The sequence below is a fragment of the Mixophyes fleayi genome, chromosome 7 (assembly GCF_038048845.1).
Source record: "Mixophyes fleayi isolate aMixFle1 chromosome 7, aMixFle1.hap1, whole genome shotgun sequence".
Lineage (NCBI taxonomy): Eukaryota > Metazoa > Chordata > Amphibia > Anura > Limnodynastidae > Mixophyes > Mixophyes fleayi.
This window is the reverse complement of record NC_134408.1, coordinates 18,785,730-18,811,215: the sequence shown is the minus strand read 5'-3', so window position 1 is coordinate 18,811,215 and position 25,486 is coordinate 18,785,730.

Genomic DNA, 25,486 nt, shown 5'->3' with positions numbered 1-25,486 from the left:
ACACTGTCTGTCAGTGACAGACAGTGTGATACCTCAGAGGCGCCGGACAGACTATCACATGATCACTGACTGACGTCAGTGATCATGCGGACATTAAAAAACAGCGGCGGCCGCCCCGCCGCCGCTGCTGTGCATCTCTCTCGTGCCGCTGAACCGCTGACTAGATTAGAAAATCTAGTCAGCGGCGCCCTGCAGGTCCCGGCGCCCTAGGCAACTGCCTAAGGTTGCCTAATGGGAGCGCCGGGCCTGCATTTACCCCAAAACTAAGGTTCTAAACAATTAGGAGACGCTCGACCTCCAAGGAGCGTCGGTGCCTCTTGTGAGCATGTGCAGGTCCAAATGGGGCTTAGCTGAGGAGAATCGCGGCTGCACAGTTTTACCGTTGATACAGTAAAAATATCCGCTCATCTTTGCTCGCACCTCTGTTCCGGAGACACCTCGCACAGATTTTTTAGCATTGAATCACCCCGAGTGTTCAACCCTGTTACTGCATGTATCTGCCCTACATTCAGGGGCTGGCTGTGCTGAGGGCCGATGGGGGGGGGGGCATAGGACCCCCAGACCTAGCCCATAGTGGGCTACCTTGGGCTGGGTCACTGGGCTACATATATTTTTTTTCTTTAAAATGTCCCTAATAGGCTGAGTCAAGTAATTTTCCAGTCAGCCCCTGCCCTGCAGATTTTTCAAAGTGTTGGTTTCTTCCATAGTTAATAAACATAGTATTCATGAATTTTGTATCCTCAGTGTAGTAGTGTTTAATAGCCAAAAATTCTCACTAAGACCCTGGTCCACAAGGTTCCCTACTGTGGAGAAAGAGAGGAACTTTCTGCCAGCGATGTCTTGGTACTCACAGCTACTTGTGCTTACACTCACAGCTACTTGTGCTTACACTCACAGCTACTTGTGCTTACATTCACAGCTACTTGTGCTTACACTCACAGCTACTTGTGCTTACATTCACAGCTACTTGTTCTTACATTCACAGCTACTTGTGCTTACACTCACAGCTACTTGTGCTTACATTCACAGCTACTTGTGCTTACACTCACAGCTACTTGTGCTTACACTATTTTTCAGTAATCACCAACATTTTGGTCACAGTGAGAAGAGCCATTACCTGGAGAAATTCTTCTATTCAATACAATGTAAAGTCTTTGTTAAAATGTACATGCAGGCGTGAATACTATTTTTAGGATTCCTTGCCAGTTCTAACTTCTGACAGACAGAATTACATTTTCATCTCTCAAAAATGCAAACTTTGAGTTTTTCTTTTAAATTTTCAGTTTTCAAATAATGTAACCTACTAAAACAATCATAAAAACATAAGCACACAACAGTCATTTTTCTTTTAAATAGCCTTGCAAAATGAAAAAATACACTGAGTTTAATATTTTAGACAGTTTAAGCTGTGCCATTATTATTTCTGTAAAGTTAAATTCTGTTTTTCACATTTGTTAACAGTTCCTACAATGAAATTTTGAAAACATTATATAGATGTAATTTAGGGGTGTAATGTAGAGTCACAGAGGACAATTTGCTGCTCAAAATAAACTTACTAGCCCAGCTAAAAGTCACGTGCAGCCATATTATCGGAAGAGAGGAAAGGGGGAGGTGGGGGGTAAGTATATTAATGGGGAACAGGACTGGGGGGGGGGCATGTGTCAGACATTTTATTGGAGGAGAGGGCAGGGGGAGGTGGAGGCAGGTATATTAATGAGGGAGAGGGCAGGGGGACATGGATAAGGCACGCTATTGGAGAAGAGGGCAGGGGATCGTGAGTTAGGCATGCTATTGGGGGAGAGGGCAGGGGCAGGTACAATAATGAGGGACAGGGCAGGGGGACATGGATAAGGCACGCTATTGGAGGAGAGGGCAGCAGGAGCCAGGGCCAGGTACAATAATGAGGGAGATGGCATGGGGACATGGCTCAGGAATGTTATTGGAGGAGAGAGCAGGGGGGGGTACAATAATGAGGGAGAGGGCAGGGGGACATGGGTCGGGCATGTTATTGGAGGAGAGGGCAGGGGGAGGTACAATAATGAGAGAGAGGGCAGGGGGACATGGGTCGGGCATGTTATTGGAGGAGAGGGCAGGGGGAGGTACAATAATGAGAGAGAGGGCAGGGGGACATGGGTCGGGCATGTTATTGGAGAAGGCAGGGGGAGGTGGGGGCAGGTATAATAATGAGGGAGAGGGCAGGGTGACATGGGTGAGGCACGCTATTGGAGGAGAGGGCAGGGGCAGGTACAATAATGAGGAATAGGGCAGGGGGACATGGGTCAGGCATGTTATTGGAGGAAAGGGTAGGAGAAGGTAAAATAATGAGGGATAAGGCAGGAGGACATGGGTCAGGCATGTTATTGGAGGAGAGGGCAGGGGGAGGTGGGGGCAGGTACAATAATGAGAGAGAGGGCAGGAGGGCATGGGCCAGGCACGCTATTGGAGGAGGGGGCAGCGTAAGGCGGGGCCAGGTACAATAATGAGTGAGAGGGCAGGGGGACATGAGTCAGGCACGCTATTGGAGGAGAGGGCAGCGGGAGGCGGGGCCAGGTATAATAATGAGTGAGAGGGCAGGGGGACATGAGTCAGGCACGCTATTGGAGGAGAGGGCAGCGGGAGGCAGGGCCAGGTATAATAATGAGAGAGAGGGCAGGGGGACATGGGTCAGCAACACTATTGCATGGGGAAAAGGAGAAGCTGTGAACTGCACATCTTAGGAGGCACTTTTGAAAGTTGTCATCAACAACGCTGCAACTGTGCTTGTGTGACTGAACAGCTGTCTGTGTGTGCACTGCCAATATGTTTGTATCTAGGGAATCACAGCCCTGTACATGGTCATAACTGATGTGTCATTTGCAGGTAGCAGACTGTCATTTTGCACTATGAAAATGTGGAGATCCTCTAGATGTCAGTTCTGTGATATATAATTGAGTGCTGCTGTTTCATAAGCTATGACTATAGCAGTAATGGGAAAAGGTGTTCGTGTTTGAAAGGCAGTAAAGAGCATCGTTTTGTCTTCTAATGATGTCTGTCATTGCTGTTTCTTTATAGACCAATAACCTACACACAACAGGTTGCAATGACTGATCCTGCAATCTCTGGGTTCTTGGCTTGTGATGTATCAGTCCCCCCCCCCCACCTCAGCTCATTACAGTTGCTGTTTCTTTGTTTCTATGTTCTGAGGATCTGGATAATAGCAGAGAGATAACATAGAGGAAGAAGATCAAGGGGAACCGGCCGTGTAAAAACTTACTGTGCTAATTGCCCAGTCTCATCGTGTAGCGCTAGAATTCTGGATCAGGTGGCAGATGGTATTGATCAGTGTGACGAAAGGTTTATTGGTTCCGTTGCATGAACCAAACTCTGTCTAATTGTCATTCAGAGAGCTGGTGTGATCACTTTACAAGGAAAGAGGGAATGTTTGTCATCAGGACATAAGTTGTATAATTCTAGCATATGCAACAGTTTCTCCGTTCAAACTGATGAAAATGGGATGAGGGCAGGGGCTGGATGGGATGGGGGGCATATATCCCTAGGCCTGGCCAATGTGAGCTTCCTTGGGCTGAGTCACTGAGCTACTGGCATTTCTTCTTTCTTTAAAATAGTTCCAATAGGGTGGTGAACCGAGTCTCTTAAAGTTGGCAGCCAGCCCCTACCTACACTTTGCTTGTACCAAAAAGACTTTCCAAGACATGCTAAGGCTGTTTAACCCCTTCTGGCACATTTCAAAGGCCCCATGACAAATTGCACAGGGCCCATGGTACGCTAAAGAATGGAGATCCCGTGCTTCCCAAATTATGAGTTAAGTCAGTATACTGCCAAGGGAAATGTAGTTGGTAGGAGAGAGGTCCCAACCTCCAATAGAAATAAACACTGAGAATTATTCCCAGGCGCAAATGTAATGAAAACGTCTACTTTATGTATAAAAACAACAACGATCAACATGAACACTGTAAGCATAACACAATATGTAGATAAACTGGTCCGGACCACTATACTATACTCTACTATAGTAGAAAATACATCAATCAATGTGAGCAAAAAGAGAATAGTTGCAAACAGAAAAATCTTAGGGATATATTTACTAAACTGTGGGTTGGAAAAAGTGGAGATGTTGACTATAGCAACCAATCAGATTCTACCTGTCATTTTGTAGAATGTACTAAATAAATGATAACTAGAATCTGATTGGTTGCTATAGGCAACACCTCCGCTTTTTCAAACCCTCAGTTTAGTAAATCTAATAATCATTATCTTGCAGGGGGAAGGAGGTATTTCTTTGTTCCATAGGTGGGAAAGTTAGGAGGTATGTCCCATTTGAACGGGCACCGCGTGCCACTGGTCCACACGGCAGTGAATGGGTGATAGGAGGGAGGGGGAGGGGACGTAAGGGGCAGCCTAGCGCTTTAAAAGTGCTTGACAAGACCCTAAAGGTTTGGACACCTAAATCAGACCCTGTATTCTTGGTGGTATGCTGTGCCTGCAGCGCTGAGAATGGGGGTCCCCTGATGAGGAGACCCGCCCCCTGCTGTAATTGGTCAAAATAGTGACAATCGTTTAGGGGGTGGGGCCAAAATGATGCGATTCGTCAAGCCCCGCACGCCCACCTCCCCCGGGATCTCTCTGAAGCCAACGAGGAAGAGTTGGCAAGTATGATATACAGCACTTGCCATATGCAGACAGTCACAACAACACACATCAGGATACGCACAATCTATAGGTACAATAATATTATTGTAAATTGTGTCCAGGGCCGGATTAACTCAAGGTCTAACTGGGCTATAGCCCAGGGGCCTTGGGCATCCAGGGGGCCCTTCAAAGTCCTCAGCAGCATTATTGATCGGTCCGGGGGTGGGGGCGCCCCCAGCCCGATCAATGCTGCTGAGCACTGTCAGTGCAGTCATCCGTCCCCGGCGCCGCTCAGTAATCTGCTTACTGAGATCTTACAGCGCGCTGCGGAAGGAGGACTGCACTGACAGGTAAGTGCTTGGGGGGGGCCTCATGGGGGGCGGCGGGCGGCTCACATTGGGGGGCTCACGGGGAATGGAGGCCCCCTTAGCCCAGGGACCTCCATTCCCTTAATCCGGCCCTGATTGTGTCACTAATGAAACCAGTGCCGAGCTTTTAATACTGTTTTATGAAACAGTAAAATGTATTGCATTTACCTTATGTTCACCTTGTCACCCACTGAGCCAAGGTCTGTTCACTGCGGGTCACTGAATTCCAGACCCTAAAATGGACATTTCCACCGACATTTGGCCACCTAGATAGTTATAACCGTGAACATATGAACACACAGGTTCTTGCAGAAATCACTTTTGAGCTGAAAAGTACCTCAGTATCTCTGTTCTAAAAACCATACAACATATTTATATTTAGTATATAGTTTTTCCAGCACACTGTACTGTTCATTTAATTAAAGGAACGGTGGAAAGCGCCCGACACATATCAGCAATATCCTCCGGTGCTCTCAGAATATTCTCCACGCTTCCTGTCACTCTGGTAGGAGCTTGGTATAAATGACATGAAATATGTATTTAGGGCCACGGGTGACTGAAAGAATGTCGTCTACCCTTTTCATCCCACTGAGATCATCGTCACAAAGATGTGTTTCCTCTTGGAGACTGTAAATCAGGTTTTCACATTAGGCAGCACCGGTTGATGGAACAGCACTTGCTGAATTTCCCAATCAGCCGTCACATTGAAAGGGCCGTTTTACTGGGAGCATCCATTCTTTTAACAAAAAAAAAAAAAAAAGAAAAATTCACAGCGCTTCCTACAAATAAATATCTATATGCAAATAACAATATAAATCATTCACCAATTAAGTAAATCATTTAGATTAGTTTGCCTGGACATACCTTTAAACACTTCGTACAATAACTTTATTAGTATCTGCTGAAAACCGTCTCTGCCCAGAGAAAATCCTGGTGCTCAGTTAACTCGTAAAAAGGTGTCTCTAAAATTGAAATGTAAAATGGATATAAGTGATGCAAAACATTGCGTTACAGATATTCTTTGTAGATGATGGGTCACTATCAGGGGCAAACGTAGGATTTGTAGAGGGGGGTTTCCACACCATGGCGCAAGTGGGCGTGACCAGCATGCATGGGGGCGTGGCTATAATTTTAGACAGTGTTTGGCTGCTCTCCAACTCTTCCTATCCCCATAATATACATGGGCAATGCTGCATGCACTACTGTTAGGTGCACGCAGCTCTCCATTTTCAAGCAGAGCCGTGTGAAGCAGGGGCAGGGTCCAGCCACCTCAATTATACAGTGCCCCAGGCTTGAGGGGGGTTTCCAGGCACTAGGTACCCCCCCCCCCCTTTGGTTTGCCTATGCCTATGAATTCTCAGCTTAGGGGGATGTCAATGGTTAGTGGCGAGCAAGTGTTATTAGAATGGGGGGTGGCTCCTTCATTGCTCATTGCTGCTGAAGGTGATTAACATTCTGGAATCCATAAACTTTATCCTCTCTAAAGACTCATTGGTGGCTTTGACAATCCTAAAACAACAGCTATCCTGGACACAGGGATTGTGTCTGCACCCTTGGCCCCCCTAGGTGACCTTTCTCCATCCCGCTGCCGTTGGATTTCCTTTCCTCATTGGGCTCCTCCCCACAGTACCCAGTGCCCCTAACATGCTTATTGCTTATGTAGGCAGGGACAGCCAGCAGCTTCCCCTCTTGGGAGTGCGTCCTTGCGCTGTGACATCATTCATTCAGGGTCTGTTTCAGTGAGGAACAAAAATGCAAATATGTGCTGAATTTTTTGCACATCCGGCCGATTCAAGCTCTGGACATCTCTCAGGTACGTGATTTTTGCCATATCACTTGCTCCAGCTACAAGACAGGTGTAAGCGCCAAGTGACCCTGATGACAGTCACATATGCATACCAGAACATGTGTTTGCAACCTTAGAGCAATTGCAAAATTGCATTGTATGTAGAGTAGGCATTAATGACACCCTGATTAATGTTTTTCTTTTTTTAAGTTAAAAAAAGTAAAAAAAAAAGTTTTTTCATTAATGATTATATTATTAACAGGTGTTAATGTATTTAATAATTAGATTTTTTTATCTGTGCGTTCTGACGGGACTTAATATATACATATGTACTGTGAGTATCCTACAGTGCTTTGTGTCTGTCTGCATACGAGGTATGTCTATTAAATAACGAGACTGATTAAATAGCTCACCTTTAATTATTGGTATTACAAATTTAATGTTTGTCCCCTTCAATATACTCCCCATTTGCACTAATACATCGCTGTAATCTTGTTTTCCACTGGTCGAAGGCATGGAGCAAATCAATTTCTGTCACTTGTTTCAACATATCTGCCGCTTTCTACCTTACAGCATCAACTGACTCAAAATGTGTCCCTATAAGCACCGATTTAACTTTTGGGAAAAGATAAAATTCACAAGGTGTTAAATCGAGAGAATATGGAGAATGTTCAAGTGTAGCTCAGGATAGTTTATGGATCCCTTTGCCTATACTTAGATGTTTATCAGTAGAGGATGGTGGAGATTAAATAAAACACAGGAAATGCTGATAACGTTGCAATATAGTATATTGATAGACGATACAACAGCAATTATAATAAAATACAATTGTAGTCACAGATGCACTTCAGTTGGTAACCAATGGCAACAGCATGTGAAATAGACAATATAACAGTTCAACACTAGATGGTAATAGAACACTTGGATCCTACACGAAACACACAGCAGGTGAAGGTGAACCACTGACACAGCTAAAAGTCCAATAAGAATAGTATGTAGACTTGGCTGATCCAACAATAATATGACTCACTTTAGCAGATGGTTATAGGTATCACAATAGTTCATATAGCGGAACAAGGAACGTTATAGGTTATCCAGAAACTTGAGTATAACTGGAAACATGCAGGAAGATGTTGCCTAGAAGTACAGCGGATAACGAAATCCAAACTGAGCGTAGAACTACAAGTCACAGGAGATCCGGTTAACAGGTAAGCGAGAGTTCATCACAATTAGATAACAGCTGGTAACGCACACAACTTGTATTGAAGTAGAGGCTCCCGGCTTAGCAGTATATTCATAATAACAGTCCAGCAATAATAATCAGCAGAGTAATAATAGCTGTGCCAGACATAGAACCACAGATGACAAGAAAACTTGATTGTAGTTCAACATAGAATACCGCAACATAGACAGCCGAGTAGAATAGTACTGGAGCCAATCAATATGAGCGCAGGTGTAGCAGACAACTCACGAGTAGTTCTGTGTGCAGATGAATAACACCACGTAACTTCAGCTTGTAGATGAACCACGAACTGGCATACAGCGGAGCCGATGGAGAGCAATGATGACAGGTAACTTCGGCAACCGATAGTATCCAGAAGATAGGCAAAAGATCAGATATGCAGCCAGAACCCACGGCAGTGTGAGTAACACGAAGATCAGGCAATGAGTCCATGATTACGGGAGATTGAAATAGTCCTCTAGGACCAATAGGCTTCAGAAGGAGGTCCCAATCAACATAACGAGAAACACCTATGGACAGGTAGAGACTGAAGTGAAAGCAAGCACCAACATAGTTCTTAAAGGGCAAGTCACAACGCCAGCACCTAGCTATGGGACCGGCGTGTGACAGTAGTAATGCGTTTGTCGGTCAAAAACTGCTTCACAGAAAGTGCTGTGTGAGCAGGCGCCTTGTCCTGGTGAAGACAGAAACCATTTTTCCACAGTTGTGGACGTTTCTTTCTGACTCTTTCTCTCAGCTTTTGCAAAACTTCCTTATAATAATGCTGATTAACTGTTGTGCCTTCTGGAACCCATTCTTCCAAAATTACACCCTTGATATCGAAAAAAACAATGAGCATTGAATTTTGACTTGCTTTGATAAGCTTCTTGGTGATGACGGTGTTTCCAGTGCATTGACTGTGTTTTGGTTTCAGGATCGTACTGTAAGATCCAGGTCTCATCACAAGTGATTACTTTATGAAACAGGTTTGGTTCTGTGTCAAGTTGCTGCAGAATGTCAACACAACATTCCTTGCGACGTTCTTTTTGCTCTGGTGTGAGGACCCTTGGGACCATCTGTGTACAAACTTTCGTCATGTTAAGATCCTCACGCAAAATTTTCCATACGGTGTCTATGTCAATGTTCACGGATTCAGCTATCACTCTGGCCTTTTCGAACAATCTGGCTGATTTTTTCTACATTTTACGGACGTACCTGCTCACATTTTCCGTCCAATTTAAAAAAAAATACAAATTGCGTTCCCTTTGCGTTGGTGAATCAGGCCCTCAGAGTTTAAGGTGCCCCTAACCCTGGTACCTTAGGCGATCACCTAGGTTGGCCTACTGGTTGAGTCCGCCCTGCCTGGACATTAATGTGACGTGAGCCTGGTGTTACTCTTATGCGGTAAGTGTACGCATCTGACCCTTTCTGTCATTTATAGAGCAGGGCACTGCCGTTGACTGTAATATAGTCAATGACAGACTTTAGTTTGAATAATGCATTTAAACCACTTAATCATACCTAATAAGACGTCAGCAGGGGTTTTTTTTAAACTTTGCTATGTCAATTTTAGCAATTATATATAAATCTGTTTATTTTTCTGTCTACCCAGCAGGCCAGTTATCCGCACCTCTTAACACATTATTGTACTTAACGATCCTGTTTACACTCGTCCCCACGCTGATTGTTACGGAAAAAAAAAGTCTGTATTAAAAGCCTTGATAGGAAATGTTAAATTATGCAGGTTGCTAACAATGTCCAATGTCTGTTATCTCACACAGCACATTAGAGACTTGTTTTAATTGTCTGCATGCTTGGAAATAATTACTGCGTGTGTACCTGCTGTATCAGGCAGCCACTCTGTGCCCCGCTGTGCAGAAATGGTCCCTATGTGTGGGCTGAGAGATGTCATCTCTGTCGGACCACCGCTGGGAAAATTCAATATGGCTGGTCTTATCTCCACGGTACTTGTAAACATTCATTTAAAGGGACGCTATGTTGGAACTTATTGTAAAAACAACGGGGGGGACGGGACATTTAGTAAACCAATTATTTCACTACGATGCTGCTAAGTAGAGTGGTAGATAGTTTGCAAATTGCTTGAAAATGTGTTAGAGCCAAAACATTACCTGTATACGATTTAAGTGATATCTTGTCGTGGGACACGTCTGATATGCATGATTGGGGTACGTTCAGTGGTGGAAGTGGAAATTTAGAAGCAGCGGTATGAAAAATGTAACGGGCATGTATGTGAATGGAATGTGGTAGTTTATACGGAAGTTCCATTAATAGTTATTTAGAAAACCCAGACAATAGCTCATCATCATGAGAAACGCATCCAATGGACAGATTATGGAGAACTATATTGAAATATAGTGGTTTTATTTTTCCACATAGCGAATTCATGAGTGCGTTCGCTCCCGCGTACATCTGCTACACGTCCTTCAAGCTTGTCCTATCGTAAAATAGTTTGTTAATGCTGCACCTGCTTGTCTTAGGCTGGGCACACGGTACAGAAAATTTCTCCCGATGCGATATCGGTAACGATTTTACCAACAACACCGCAGAATTGTAACATCATTGGAACGAGATTCATAGTTCTGCTGAACAATCAAATGAAACGGCCATCGCTACTTTGGAACGACTATCGTTCATCGTTTAAGTGTACACACTAATGCGGTATTAGCCCGAACGGTCGTTTATTGCTCGATTGACCCAATAGTCGGCTGAAAAACCTACAGTGTGTACTCAGCGTAAGCAATACGCTACACTCTTATCTTAGAAGGCACGTTAACAACAGCAGAGAAATTGTGTGTTCATAAGGTCTGCAGTGCGGAAAAGGACTCCTTCCAGATCAATCAGGCAGAAAGATCTTTAATGTCATCACTGCAGGGAAGAAAGGTGATCACTGTGCAGAAGTACAGCAGGCTGTGCCGTAATAATCTATCCAACCATAGCTTCTTCTAGCAGCACCGATAATTTGTCCTGGACAAATGCTTAGTGGAATGTCGGAGAATGTAGACTGTCTACACTTGTGTGGATGTTCCTTGTTGTGTTTGATAGTTGCTGCCGTACTGATAGGGGAACCAAAACTTTGTCTGACTCACCGGGGATTACTAATGCATATAGGGTGTTTCTTGGTGATGTTAGTTGTTCTTTTATGGTAGGTCTTATTTAAAATCAATAAGATTATGCCCTTCATTGGCATTTAGGGGACAGGCTACATTTATTTCTGGCGCAGTAAAAATACTCTTAGCATTTTCTTATAAGTTATAACAATGCTCCACTGTTTAAATGAACATCATATGGTAATTTACCATCAAGTTGAAATACTGATAATGATATAATCCTCTTAGATGTTTTATATTTATAAGAGAACAAAGAAATCCTTACCATTCACTCCAAGAGGAAACCAGTCAGCAAAGGCCGGGGGCAGTGACAGTGCAAGTGTAACTCAAGAACAGTTTAACTTTAAGAAGACGAACAGGATCCTGAACGATGAACGATAACTTATTAATCTTGACGTATTCCCATGGTAAAGGCTGAAGACAATGAGTCCTCTTTGGGCGGGCGGTTGAGGATAAGCGAGTAGGAGAGAGAAGAGTGGTGACAGGCGCTAGCACGACAGTCAGGGGTGCAGCTGCACCTTCACATCTTCACCCTCAGTAGCGTTCGCTCACGTCTCCGTTCTGCTATACGGTTCTGATTTTAAAGAAAAAAACCTGTTTAAAAAGTGGAGCTCAGTTTCGAAAAATGTGCAAACATAAACATTGGTGGTAGAGGGGTGAAGGAAGCTGGATTTTAAATTAAAGATGAGTTCTTTTTTGCCTTCCACATATTAGCCTGGCATAGAAGGAGAGGGGGACACTATGAGCGTACCAGGGGCAAACGCAAGATGTGCAGAGGGGGGTTTCCACACCATGCCGCAAGTGGGCGTGACCAGCATGCATGGGGGCGTGGCTATAATATTAGACAGTGCTTGGCTGCTCTCCAACTCTCCCTATCCCCATAATATACATGGGCAATGCTGCGTGCACTACTGTTAGGTGCATGCAGCTCTCTCTTTTTAGAGCAGAGCCGTGTGAAGCGGGAGCAGGGTCGAGACACTTATACAGTGCCCCAGGCTTGGAGGGGGTTTCCAGGCACTAGGAAATCCCCCCCCCCTTGGTTTGCCTATCAGGCCATGGGCTTTTCTAAGGTATCATGCGTTAATGTCATCACTGTTGGTGAGTACATTCCGTGTTGCCCAGGGTTCATTTTCTGCTTTTTTGTCATATATATATATATATATATGTACGGTATATATAATTACATCATCAGAGATGTTTAATGGATAACTCCACCCCAAATCCGAATGTTCAGTTTCTAGATGGTTTTGGGTAGAGTTTATATAGTTACACAATAACACTGAATATTATTTACCTGGAGTCTGGTGTCCCTTCCGACACAGTAGGTCCCCCGTTGTCTGACAAGCCTAAGTAAACTTGGAGGCTGTAGTTATAATGAAGACGGCTTAACTGTACGTTTTTATCGCTCTGTAAAAGCCTTATATACTTAAGTGTTAACTTTAAGCATTTATACAATAGTCACCCTTAAAGCCTATTAAGCGTGCTCTGACAGTGATAGTCCAAAAATGATGTATGAAACGTTAGTGCATAGACCTGTGCACCCAGACACTGCCTTTCCTCTGCATCAGTTTCAGTGTGACCTGCAGGGGGTTTGGAAATGTTAAAGCTGGGTACTATACAATTAAGTTATATGGGGGACACTCATTAAGCATATAGTACTGTACTATGCTGCGGTGAAGTTTTGAGAAGCGCTAATGAACAGGCCTCTGGCATTCTGTTGAAGTGAGGGCAAAGCACCAGGTTTCATCTATGATTTTAATTAGCTTTATTTTTCTCAACGCCAGTGGGCACCAAACAGGCAGCATGATGTTAAATTTACTCCTCTGTGAATTTTCCATTCATGCACATAGGAAGATGACACCTGCCCGGGTACTCCACCCCCATCCCTGTTAGTACAGAGGCATATGGACAATGCGCAAGGGGCATGGCTAAAAGGTTAGTAGCGCTAGACCTCCCTCCAGACACGTACCCCTGCATACTCCCTGGACATTGTATAAAACAGATAGGGAGAAATTAGTTACAGTGGTTTGTGCACCAAACCAGCACAGCCAAACAGTTAAAAAAATAAATACATTAATTTAATAACATTTTACATTTATATTTCGGCAATGGGACAGTGCTTGTTTTGGTATATATACGTGTATCACTGTAACCCTCACAGCCAACCACCCTCTCCTATAAGCCGTTGCCCCCTCCCCCTCACTTTCCCTAATCGTCGCCCCCCCCCAAATCTGTTTTTCATTATCCACCTTTATTATAATATCTCATGATCCTCAACCTTGTTATTCATTGTTTCCTTCATCGATCCCACATGGTTATTCATTACCCCTTCATTATTTCCCATCATAATCCCCCACCCCTGTTATACATCACCACCTCCATTATCTCCGCTAATAAGCCTCAACACTGTTATTCGTGGCCCCTTTCATCGCCCCCTCAACTATTATTCGTCACTACCTTATCTCCCCTCATCCCCCGTTACTGATTTCCCCGCCGCTTCTCTTGACATTTATAGTGGAGGTGGCGGGTTGAGGAGCTGTAGCCCCTCCCTGCATCTGGTCACGTGATGCTACATCCTATCAGTGGGAGCCGCAGCCAGTGGCGGATCCAGGGGGGGGGGGGCGATCGGGGGTATTGCTTGCTGCCGACAGCTGCACACTGTGCAGGTCAGTTCGGCAGTGACAGTGTGCAGCACGTGATCCTATGCAGACAGGGGCTCCTCTACCCGTTGCTTTTAATATATAAGCTAAGAGAAAGGTAGGAGACCTCTGCTTGCTTTAAATTGTTACTCACACCACCCTTCCATCAATGAGGAGGAAGGGGGGGGTGTGGGGCGGTCACCATGACACGCCGTTGCCATATCTACTCAGCGGTGAGCAGGAAATAGACTGACACAAGCGGTTCAAAAGCAACACTCTGCAGTTTGCACATACTGGGCCTGACTCAAGTCTGAACGCAACAACGTGAGTGTAGTTCCGCCCGTATTTAAATCCAAGTGGATCTCAAGATACGTTTCCATTTGAATCTGGGTGTAAGTACTCTCCGCCTAAACGTTACAGTCACATCATAAGCCACAAAAAAAAAAATTCAGAGGAAATAGGGACTGTCCTGTGATAAATGCAGCAGCTTGTGTGCTCCATCTACTCAATTAAATACCCTGCAGCGATTTGTCTTAATTTAGAGGGTCCCCGTCCAGGAAGCAGAAGAGGAGCTTTGTTCCTCTACTCTTCGTCTGACAGATTTCCGGATAAGTTTGCCATGTTGTTCCACAATGGGGGGGGGGTCATGTTCCAGAGACACTCTGATCCAAACCTATCTGCGTATCATGTCTCTACAGTCTAAGATGGCTTGTGAGCCATGGTCATTCTGTGCTGGGCCATTCATAGCTGTATCTAGAGATACTTACAGACCACTGGACCATACAAGCTCCTCATGTATCACACTTTGTGGGCCATTTAAACCTGGGTTTCAGAAGACTCTAGGGATCTTTTAGGGATACCAACCCCCTTTATGAGTGACAGAACTTCATGCCAGGTTCTCCTCTTCTTGCGCCTAAAGTGGAGGAGTGTGGGTACCACATTTTGAGTGACATAATGGCACAGTGGGTGTGTTTGCCTGGGTTTCCTCCAGTTTCCTCCCACAGTCCAAAAACACACTGATACTGGTAGGTTAATTGGCCTCTGAAAAAAAATGGACCCCAGTGTGTGTTGGGGAATTTAGACTGTTAGCTCCAATGGTGCAGAGATTGATGTGATATTCCCTGTCAAATACTGCATCATATGATGGTGCTATACATATAAAAAATTAATGACATGTAATGTAATTTTATGCTAGAGAATTAGGAGATATATTTACTAAACTGTGGGTTTGAAAAAGTGGAGGTGTTGCCTACAGCAACCAATCAGATTCTAGTTATCATTTATTTAGTACATTCTACAAAATGACAGCTAGAATCTGACTGGTTGCTATAGGCAACATCTCCACTTTTTCAAACCTGCAGTTTAGTAAATATACCCATTATTTTAACTTTCCTTGGCACCTGTACAATGTCCCCACCTGTTTAACATACAAGCAGTATTTCCAGACCGTCCCCTGCATGCTTCCAAAAATCCAGGCCTGAGAAAACTGCTCCTTTTTTTGGGCAAGGACCTGGTATTACATAATAATAACAACTACACATAATAACAATTCTCCACGAATAGCAAGGTGCCTTACTGAAGCGACTGGCGCCATCTAGTGGCTGAACTCTAGAATACAAAAATAATGTCCAATCGTTGTGTATTTTGCGCAAATGTTTCCCAGCAGTTTCTTCTTCCTTAGGACATGTGTTTATAAACACATAAACTGTACACTAAGAGATCCCCTACCATGACTGAACACGGTCATACAACAATTGTTCTGCATTTAATATATTCAGCTGAAATGACTTTGGTCTTTATTTAATAACACAGTGCGATAACTATCAATGTGCATCACCGCAAATTGCAACCATACATAATGAATGGCTGCAATTTACTGTAAGCTCCGGTAACAGGTTTAAGGCCAGGAAAAAGCAGTGAAAGAGCATGTAACTGGCATTACGCCATAGTTCAATCCTACAAAATAAGAAAAAATATGTACTAAAAGGAGCAATGTGAAGCCCCATCCTCTCCCGTAAAAGAGGAGGCGTTTCATCGCACACAAGGTAAGTGTTATGCTGCAATACATATTGCTGCCTATCGCAGTAGACCTCACATCATCAGTAAATAAAACCCTTATTTGGCAGAGGATATCAACATCAACTTGGATGCATGACCTGGAAACAAAATCAGGTGCGATGACTGATGCGCAATCTCTATAGCACTAGAATAACCCTTTGTCTGTGCCAAAACTTCTATGGACAAACCTGCAAAACATAAAACTGCCTTTGAAAATTAGCAAGAGCTGACTTATTTGGCTGTATGATAAACAGGATGGATAACCCAGGGCGAAACGCGTTATATTTACCACAATCGTTTGGCAAGGCTCATTAGCAGCGGGGCGTACCTGTTAGAAGAGTGTATATGAGCCGACCATGTGACATACATCCGCTCCTGTGACCCCCCCCCCCCCACCTGCCAGGTATGGACTAGGCCAATTATGTTGTATGATGTGATTTGCTCTAAGGCTTCCATTCCCATTAACACGCAACCAAACAATCCCCCACCCTCCTCGGCACTGAATAAAAGAGTGGAAAAAACTGCCTGTGCTAAGATCCTGGGAAGCTTTATCTGAGTAATCCAAATTATTTTATACTACAAAAGATTACTTAAAGAAATGACATTTATCCACAAATCAAAGCTACAAGTAGCAAGTATGAGCTGGGACACACAACAGTGCCATAAAAACACAGAGATAAAGAGCTGTTGGTAAAATGATCCTGCACAAGGGCATCCAGGAGAATTAGCTACTTATAGGAAAGGCCATATCAAGCAATGTCAATCTGAATTTAGTAAAGAAAGACTGTCGCTAACATTTACATAAATGGGTGTAGTCAGCGTGCCCACAGCATCCAATCCTCTCTCTTATTCCTCTACTCTTTGTGCTACTGTGAACATCTTTTCTTTTTAGTTTAAGTGCACTTTATCATCCTGGCTTTTCATAATCTTACAATACAGCAAAGCTGCTCTCTGCATGTCAGCTGGTAGATTTATCCTGCGAGTCTCTGCCTCTGAGACCTGGCAGTAATAGCACATATAAGCCAGTAAATCAGAATGTGCATGTGGGTGACTCAGCTCTCAGCGTGAGAGCAGAAAATGAACCACTGTGCGCAAGAGGAAAACGTCAGCGTGACTTCATCCTGCTGGTCGTGAAGCTGCCCGTATATATAATATTATGGATTGCCAATGTGCAATCTGCTCAACATTGGGTCTTATGCAATTAAATGACGGAATAATTTCTCCATCCTACTCCCCTGTTACCCTTTGTAATTGCCCGTTATTTGGTCCTCTGATTGCCCCAGATGATCTAGGATTGATTTATGGGGAATATAGGCTGTCCACTCTATTGAGACCTTTTGGACACCTTTTAGGGAACGGTCCAAAATCCCAAGACCCCCTGCACAGTCTTTGCACAGTCTCCACCAGGGTTGCAATTCCAACAGGAGCCAGGGCCATCAACAACATTATGGGCCCCCGGACAAAGCAGTGTACTGGGGCCCCTACCTACCCAACCACTTGCAGGAATAAAAATGTAAATTATCGATAAACTTATATTTATATTTAATGTTACCTGCAAAAAAAGTCAGTATTTAAACATTAAAAAAAAACATGCTCACTACAGAGATAAATCCACATAAACGTTTTTTGACAGCTATTCGTCCCCCTTCATCCTGGTTTTAATCTGCCCCTATTGCACACACTGTGCCCTCCATTATGCTCCCCTCAATCATGCTTCTGGTCTGCCCCAGTATCACACACTGCCCTCCATTATGCTCCTGTTTGTCCCCTTCATCATTCTTCTGCCCCCCCCCCTCACCACTGTATCAAATACTATTCCTGTGCCCTCCATTATTCTCCTATTCTCCCCCCCCCCTTTACTTACCTTTCTATCACCTTCTTCTCTTATTTTTTCTTCTTTCTGTTTTCTTTCTTCCTCGCTTGCTTGTCCGTCGCGTTGTGACTCCTCTCGGTGCGCTCCTCATTGACAATGCCTTGCTTGATGACATCATGCCCCGCGTTCACTGTGACTGCAGCAGGGAGGAGGGGAAGAGGGAGGAGCCGGACCGGTGCAGCTTGACCGCAAAAAGGAAAGTTTTTTTTATGTTTGTTTTCTCAGAATTACTTCAGAGCTCTGGCTATGGGGACCCTATGCATGTGTGGCCCCCGGGCAGTTGCACAGTGTGCCCAATGGGAAAGACAATCCTGACAGGAGCCCCCCTACCTCAACAAGCGAGACCACAGGACTCCTGCACCTCTGTGGTTCCCAAGATACTGTCTATTAAACTCCAGCACAGCATAACGAGATGTCATATCTTGTGCTATATTATTATTATTACCATTTATTTATATAGCGCCACTAATCCGCAGCTCTGTACAGAAAACTCATTCACAACAGTCCCTGCCCCATTGGGGCTTACAGTCTAAATTCCCTAATATACACACACACACACACAGACAGGGAGAGACTACGGTTAATTTGATAGCAGCCAATTAACCTACCAGTATGTTTTTGGAGTGTGGGAGGAAACCGGAGCACCCGGAGGAAACCCACGCAAACACAGGGAGAACATACAAACTCCTCACAGATAAGGCCATGGTCAGGAATTGAACTCATGAACCAAGTGCTGTAAGGCAGAAGTGCTAACCACTGAGCCACCGTGCTGCCATATGTCTTGTATTATACTATGAAGTATATATGTATTTATTTTTCACGGTGTATTGTGATTTCAGCTGCTCTGCAATGCAGTTCGCTTGAATGTAATATCTTATGTCTGTTTATTATGCAAAATAAAGTTACATTTTCAGTCCAAAAATAACAAATAAAACATTGACAACAAATTAGAAGGAGTATTGTTAAATATTTATTGAATTAGGAATAGGCGGATAAACATTTATAAATATGAGGTTCTACTTGGATAAATGAAGACATTTTAGGGGGTCCTAGTGATAAATTAGTAAGATCGGGGTAAACTGTAAAGATCAAGCATCCTAATGGGGTAATAGGGGAAACAAATTTTGGTTTTGGTTTTGAATCTGATTAACTTCGTGTTTTGGTTTTGGCAAAACCGCCTTCGCATGTTTTGGATCCCTATTTGTTTAGCTAAAATCCCTATTTTTTTCTAAAGTTACATAATTTGCCTCTTCCCCCCCCCCCCTACATTGTTATTAATTTCCAGTCATTTTCAGTCAATTTTTGTCAAGTGACAAGAACACTGCTACCCCTCCTGTTTCTGTGTGAGCAATGTCACTGAGCAATGTCACTGGAGACTGGAGAGTGACAAGAATACTGCTACCCCTGTGTCTGTGTGAGCAATGTCACTGAGCAATGTCACTGGAGACTGGAGAGTGACAAGTGTACTGCTACCCCTCCTGTTTCTGTGTGAGCAATGGCACTGAGCAATGTCACTGGAGGAGACTGGAGAGTGACAAGAACACTGCTACCCCTCCTGTTTCTGTGTGAGCAATGTCACTGAGCAATGTCACTGGAGACTGGAGAGTGACAAGAGCACTGCTACCCCTGTTTCTGTGTGAGCAATGGCACTGAGCAATGTCACTGGAGACTGGAGAGTGACAAGAACACTGCTACCCCTGTTTCTGTGTGAGCAATGGCACTGAGCAATGTCACTGGAGACTGGAGAGTGACAAGAGCACTGCTACCCCTGTTTCTGTGTGAGCAATGTCACTGAGCAATGTCACTGGAGACTGGAGAGTGACAAGAGCACTGCTACCCCTGTTTCTGTGTGAGCAATGGCACTGAGCAATGTCACTAGGGACTGGAGAGTGACAAGAACACTGCTACCCCTGTTTCTGTGTGAGCAATGGCACTGAGCAATGTCACTAGGGACTGGAGAGTGACAAGAATACTGCTACCCCTGTTTCTGTGTGAGCAATGGCACTGAGCAATGTCACTAGGGACTGGAGAGTGACAAGAACACTGCTACCCCTGTTTCTGTGTAAGCAATGGCACTGAGCAATGTCACTAGGGACTGGAGAGTGACAAGAACACTGCTACCCCTGTTTCTGTGTAAGCAATGGCACTGAGCAATGTCACTGGAGACTGGAGAGTGACAAGACCACTGCTACCCCTGTTTCGGTGTGAGCAATGGCACTGAGCAATGTCACTGGAGACTGGAGAGTGACAAGACCACTGCTACCCCTGTTTCTGTGTGAGCAATGTCACTGGAGTAGACTGGAGAGTGACAAGAATACTGCTACCCCTGTTTCTGTGTGAGTAATGGCGCTGGATCTCCTGGGGAGGGTGGTACTTATGGAATCCAAAACCTGTGAGATCCGACAACGCAATGATGATGTTTTGCCTCGATTCAGATCCGAGGACGAGCAAAAGTACTGAGCCGGCTGGCGAGCCTTCTCAGATCCCCTAAGTTCGGGCGGGCTCGGTTTTCAGAAAACTGAGACCGAGCATCTCTACTTTTTACCATTTTCCTTAGTGGTGAGTAATTACATGGTGTTGCGCCCTCTGGTGGTTGTCTTGGTAACTTCATTTACCAGTCCAAACCTTGATGGAAACAAACATACTTTTAAAGGATATAATTCTCCCATCTTTCCTCTGTCTGTTTATCTAGCTGGGACAGCAGCTGTGAAAAGTGTCTGTCCTGGTAAGACTTTCTCACCAGAGAGCATGAAGCGATCCATAAAATGTGATTAGAATATAGATTGCACGGTGGTAAACAGGGGTCTCGGCTTTAATATTCAATGTATCGGGGCGCTTTTGACCACCCAGATAAAGGCAAGCAAATAGCCATGTGTAAAAATCTCTGGCAGGAAAATGCCACAACCCTTCCAGGACTGTAGCCCGAGCTGGGACTGTGGTACTATTGGTGAGGACCCTACCACAACCCTTCCAGGACTGTAGCCCGAGCTGGGACTGTGGTACTATTGGTAAGGACCCTACCACAACCCTTCCAGGACTGTGATTGCTGCATCCCTCAGGGGAGCTCCTGGTTATGTCTGCAAAAGTAACAGACTGATCCCTGACAAAATGGAGGGAGCTCCAGGTAATAATCCAAGCACGGGGTTACCTGTGAGGCTTCAAATTAGGTGGACTTTCATTCATAAAATCTAGTAATATTCCCCTCAGAGGTCTTAATTTAACCAGATGCAGCAGAGGGTAACGGACTGATGTCTCTGTAGGACTGGTGGAGCATCCAACATGACAGGGGAGGGATCTGAAAAGATCCTGCTACACACGCTCTCTCCTCTCCAGCGGGTGTGATAACACAGATCACCATCCTGAGGCCAAGCTTGGTAAATAAGGTTATTTCGCAGTCTCCATAGACAGCTATGGGGTCTGCTGCTGTTAATGGTAGTTAGAAGAGAGCCCCAGAAGGTTCTGATATCTACAGTGAACCATGTTTAATAAATAGCCTCATTACTAAAAGTTCCTGTAAACCTGCAAAATTGCTGAGCTTTTATAGCTAGGCATGTGAGGATTCACCCTCTAATGTGTGGAGAGGGCATCATTTACCACTCACAATTGCCAAACACAAATTGCTCAAAGATTCCCACCATCCTATCGTCTATTGCACAAGATAACCCCATTGCTGGTATTGACACAACTCCAGCGCTTTTGGAGAAGGGGGTGCCCAAATTATAAAAATAAATGAGGTAATGAAAAGGAGGCAAGGGCATGGTGGATTAAATGAAAACATGTAACTGTAGTAGAAGCCAGCATTCAAACTAGCTTAAGGGTTAATTTACGTTTGCACATTTACCTGTGAATTCTGCAACCAGTTACAGATTTCACCACTAGATGTCGCTTAGTAGTTACTTTTCTCAAATGTGTGTGAGAACATATATTATTGCCCAGTGAGGGGTTAAGGTGGTTTGAAACCCAAGCAAAGAAGACAGAGGATACAGCCACCCCCATAAGCAGCTGCTGTTAGGCAGCCGCCTGCATGTGACTGGTCCTTGTGACCTGCAATACTGCACCGACGTGGCTTGTCGCCGCACCTTTGCGTTGCAGTTCTGATTTGGTGCTGATTCTGGTACAAGCCTACTTTTGAAAAATCATTTCAGGGAGAAAGTGCAGGTAACACCTAGGTGCAGTACGCCGCCGGGGTGACCCGGAGAAGGGGGCGTGTCCTGCTCTGCAAAAAGGGTATCTCCATCTGTGGGCGTATCTCGCGTTGCCCAGGGAAGTGTTCAGCACCAACTGGTGGTTTAAAAAATAAATTCAATGAAGGGGGCGTGGCCTGGTAGCCAAGATGGCCGGACGAGTTTATTAGAGGCTCCGTCGATCGAGAAATATCTGTCCCTCTACTAGGCACTACGGCTGCTTGTTTCTCACCGCAAACTCCATCAGTGGGTAGAGGAGAAATCACTGCCCTCCCGAATCATCTTTATCTCGAGCCCACTGCCCCTGGGGCCTCTCCCTCCCACCCAATCCACCGCTCCGCTCTTTGGGCGCGAAGTGATCTCGGCACAGTGAGATCGCCGACATTGAGAGCTCCCGACCAGCGCTACCCCTAAACGGCTGTGCCAATTAAAAGGAAGAGGAGAGGCGGTGGATGCCATCCAGATCAGCGGCGGAGTTCACATGGATATGCCCAGCCGCGGTGTCAACCTCTAGGGTCCCTCCCCCTTCAGCGGTCTGGAGTGTGGAAGCGCTGTTTGAGACCAGCAGTACCTGGCTTGGGGTATGTAGAGTCACCTCCTCGGAATCCACGCTGTATGCTTTGCCTGTGGAGCTCTGGGTGCACCTAGATTGCTTGAACAGGGTCTCATCGGCTGCTTCTGCTGTTTGTCAGACCAGAGCCTCCAATATCGTTATCTCCTGTATCCATTATACTGAATCTCTGCTGCCACCCTGTGGTGAAGATTGCAAAGTGCAAATGATAATACTATACATCATAACACCTTACACAGGTCTTACAGTATCAAATCTGTTCAAGATTATCTAACCCAGCTACATCTGAAAAGTAAAATTTAAAGCCTTTCTCTGAGATTAAAGTCTCTTTGTACTCTCAATTCCACTGACTGTCCTTGTGAGATCTATTTTTGACTGACGGTGCCCTGACTCGTCCGCATAAAATAACATCTTCATTTGGTATGTGAACTTTACTATGTTGCCCGACCCTGGGTAGGACCCCTCTCAACTGAGCCGATATCGGTGTGCATCCTCCCTCCCATCTTCCTTCCTCCTCCCCCCCACCTGACCCCGTCCTTTCTACCTCATCCAACGGCGAGACCGGCTAGCTTGATTACACCATGGCTGCCAAACCTAAGAAAGTGACTGCAGGAACATCAGCAAATTTCTTTGGATCAAAATCGAAGCCCCCCTCTCCACAGGCTGATCGCCAGGGGACATCGGGTTCTTCTTCGGCTGAAGTTGAGCTTGATCCTCAGATACAAGCGGTAATGAATAGCCTTGTGGAGGGGGTGAAAACTGCTTTCTATCAGGAGCTGACGAAAGTGGTCAACGAGTTCAAAACAGAGTTGAATGCTTTGGGTAATAGGACAGATGCCCTGGAATCAAAAACCGATGACATCTGTCGCTCTAACTCTGCAACTGACAAGGAACTCTCCCGCCTCCGTGATGAGGTGGAAATCTTGAAAGAGAAACAAGAAGATTCCGAAAACCGATCCCGCCGCAATAATGTTCGAATCAGAAATGTGTCCGAAGAAATAGGCAATGCAGACCTCCATGCTTTCCTCAGGGACCTCTTTATCCATCTTCTCCCGGACATTTCTGAAACTGATGGTCTTATGGATCGGGCTCATCGTGCCCTGAGAGCTAAACCTCCTAGTGGTCAACCTCCTCGGGACATTATTGTTCGCCTGCATTATTTTCGGACCAGAGATCGCATCCTTACTGCTACAAGAGATTGCTCTGTGGTCACATTCCGGGACATGGACATTCAACTATTCCAGGACTTAGCTCCTTCCACGATACAAAAACGGAGAGACCTTCAGCCTGTCACCAAGATTTTTCGACAGCACAACATCCGGTACCGTTGGTGCTTCCCTTTCCAACTTCAAGTATTTGCTGATAACTCCTCCCATTTTGTCAAATCGCTGGAGCAGGGTCAGAGTCTCTTGGATAGACTGGGCATCCTTCCTGAATCGTCAGCTCCTCAGGCTACTCCTTCCCAGGCTCAACGCCCGGCGCTCCCTCAGCCTGAATGGTCCCGGTCCTCAAGACGTCGTCCCCGAGAGGCAGAGCCTCCCTGAACCGGCTATCTCTACACGATTGGCTCTTCCTGTGTCTCCACTTGCCTTTTCTCTGTTTTGATTCTTCCTTTCTAGGTGGACTCTCAACGTCAGCCGGTATGAGGGCCAACGGGACCTCTAATATCCTCTTGATCCAAAAATTGTTTTGTTTTTGTGTTTTGTTTGCTGGTTTGTTTGTTTTTTGCTCTGCGGTCCTATTTTGGTCATTGGTAGAGAGAGCAAATGCCCTTTTTCTGGATCCCCCCTTTTCCAACCTCCCTTAATATCCTCTATCCCCCTTCCCTCCCCCCCTCCCTTTTAATTTTTTTTTTTTTTTTTTTTTTTCCCCATCCCCCCCCTTCTCCCTCCCCCCCCCCCTTAATGTTATAAATGTTTTATGCATACGTTGTATTTACCTTGCACACCGTTTTTCGGCTAGATTTTGTTTATATATTTATATTTGTTACTGTTGCTGTTTTTTTTTTCTCTTTATTTTTATTGTTAGTAACATACTCGATATGTGGGTCCCCCGGAGTCTCGGCGGCTCCTCACACCGCGTTAATTCAGGGACCACCCCCCCACGCACCCTTTGACATTGTTACTTTTACTGTGTTCCAACACTGGATAATGAGTTTGAATCCGTACAGGATTCCTTTTTTTCAGGGTTTTCGCCCAATTGGGCTTCTTTTTTCTCTATCCCCTTTTTCCTTTTTTTGTGACTTTGATCCACCTTCTTACTGGTTTACTAAGCTTGTGTCCTTCCTGCAAACTAACTGGTTTTGTTCCCCATTTAACTGTCTAGTGCTATCTTTGGAAACTGGCTCCCCGCTACCGCCATGGCTTTGAAGATTTTCTCCGTTAATGTGAACGGCCTCAATTCTCCTCGAAAGCGTACGATACTCCTGAGTGCCTGTAGGAGAGAAAAAGCAGACATTGTATTTCTTCAGGAGACTCACCTTACGGGAGCCCATACACAGCTTCAGGGTAAGCAATTTTCCCAGACTTTCTTCGCCTCAGCAGACTGCAAGAAACGGGGCGTTGCTATTTTAATTCATAGTAAGGTTCCCTTTCTTCACTCCAAAACTCATGCAGACCCAGAAGGCCGCTTTCTGTTGGTGATTGGCACTCTCCGTTCTGCTCCCGTTACACTGGTATCGGTCTATGCCCCGAATCAGAAGCAAAAACCTTTCTTCACCAGGCTTTTTAGGCGAATTGAGCAGCTGGTCCAGGGCCATGTTATCATGGGAGGTGACTTTAATGTCACTCTCGATCCGACATTAGATAGGTCTCCCCCTTCCTCCTCCCGGCGGGGTGTCTCCTCCTCTCCTGAATCCGCTAGTCTCTCCACACTCCTAATACACCATTGCTTACTTGACTCGTGGAGATTATGTAATGCGGACGCTAAGGATTATACCCACTTCTCTGCCCCGCATCAACTTTACACACGTATAGACATGCTACACATTTCGCAATCACTCGCTCATCATGTGGTACGGGCAGACATT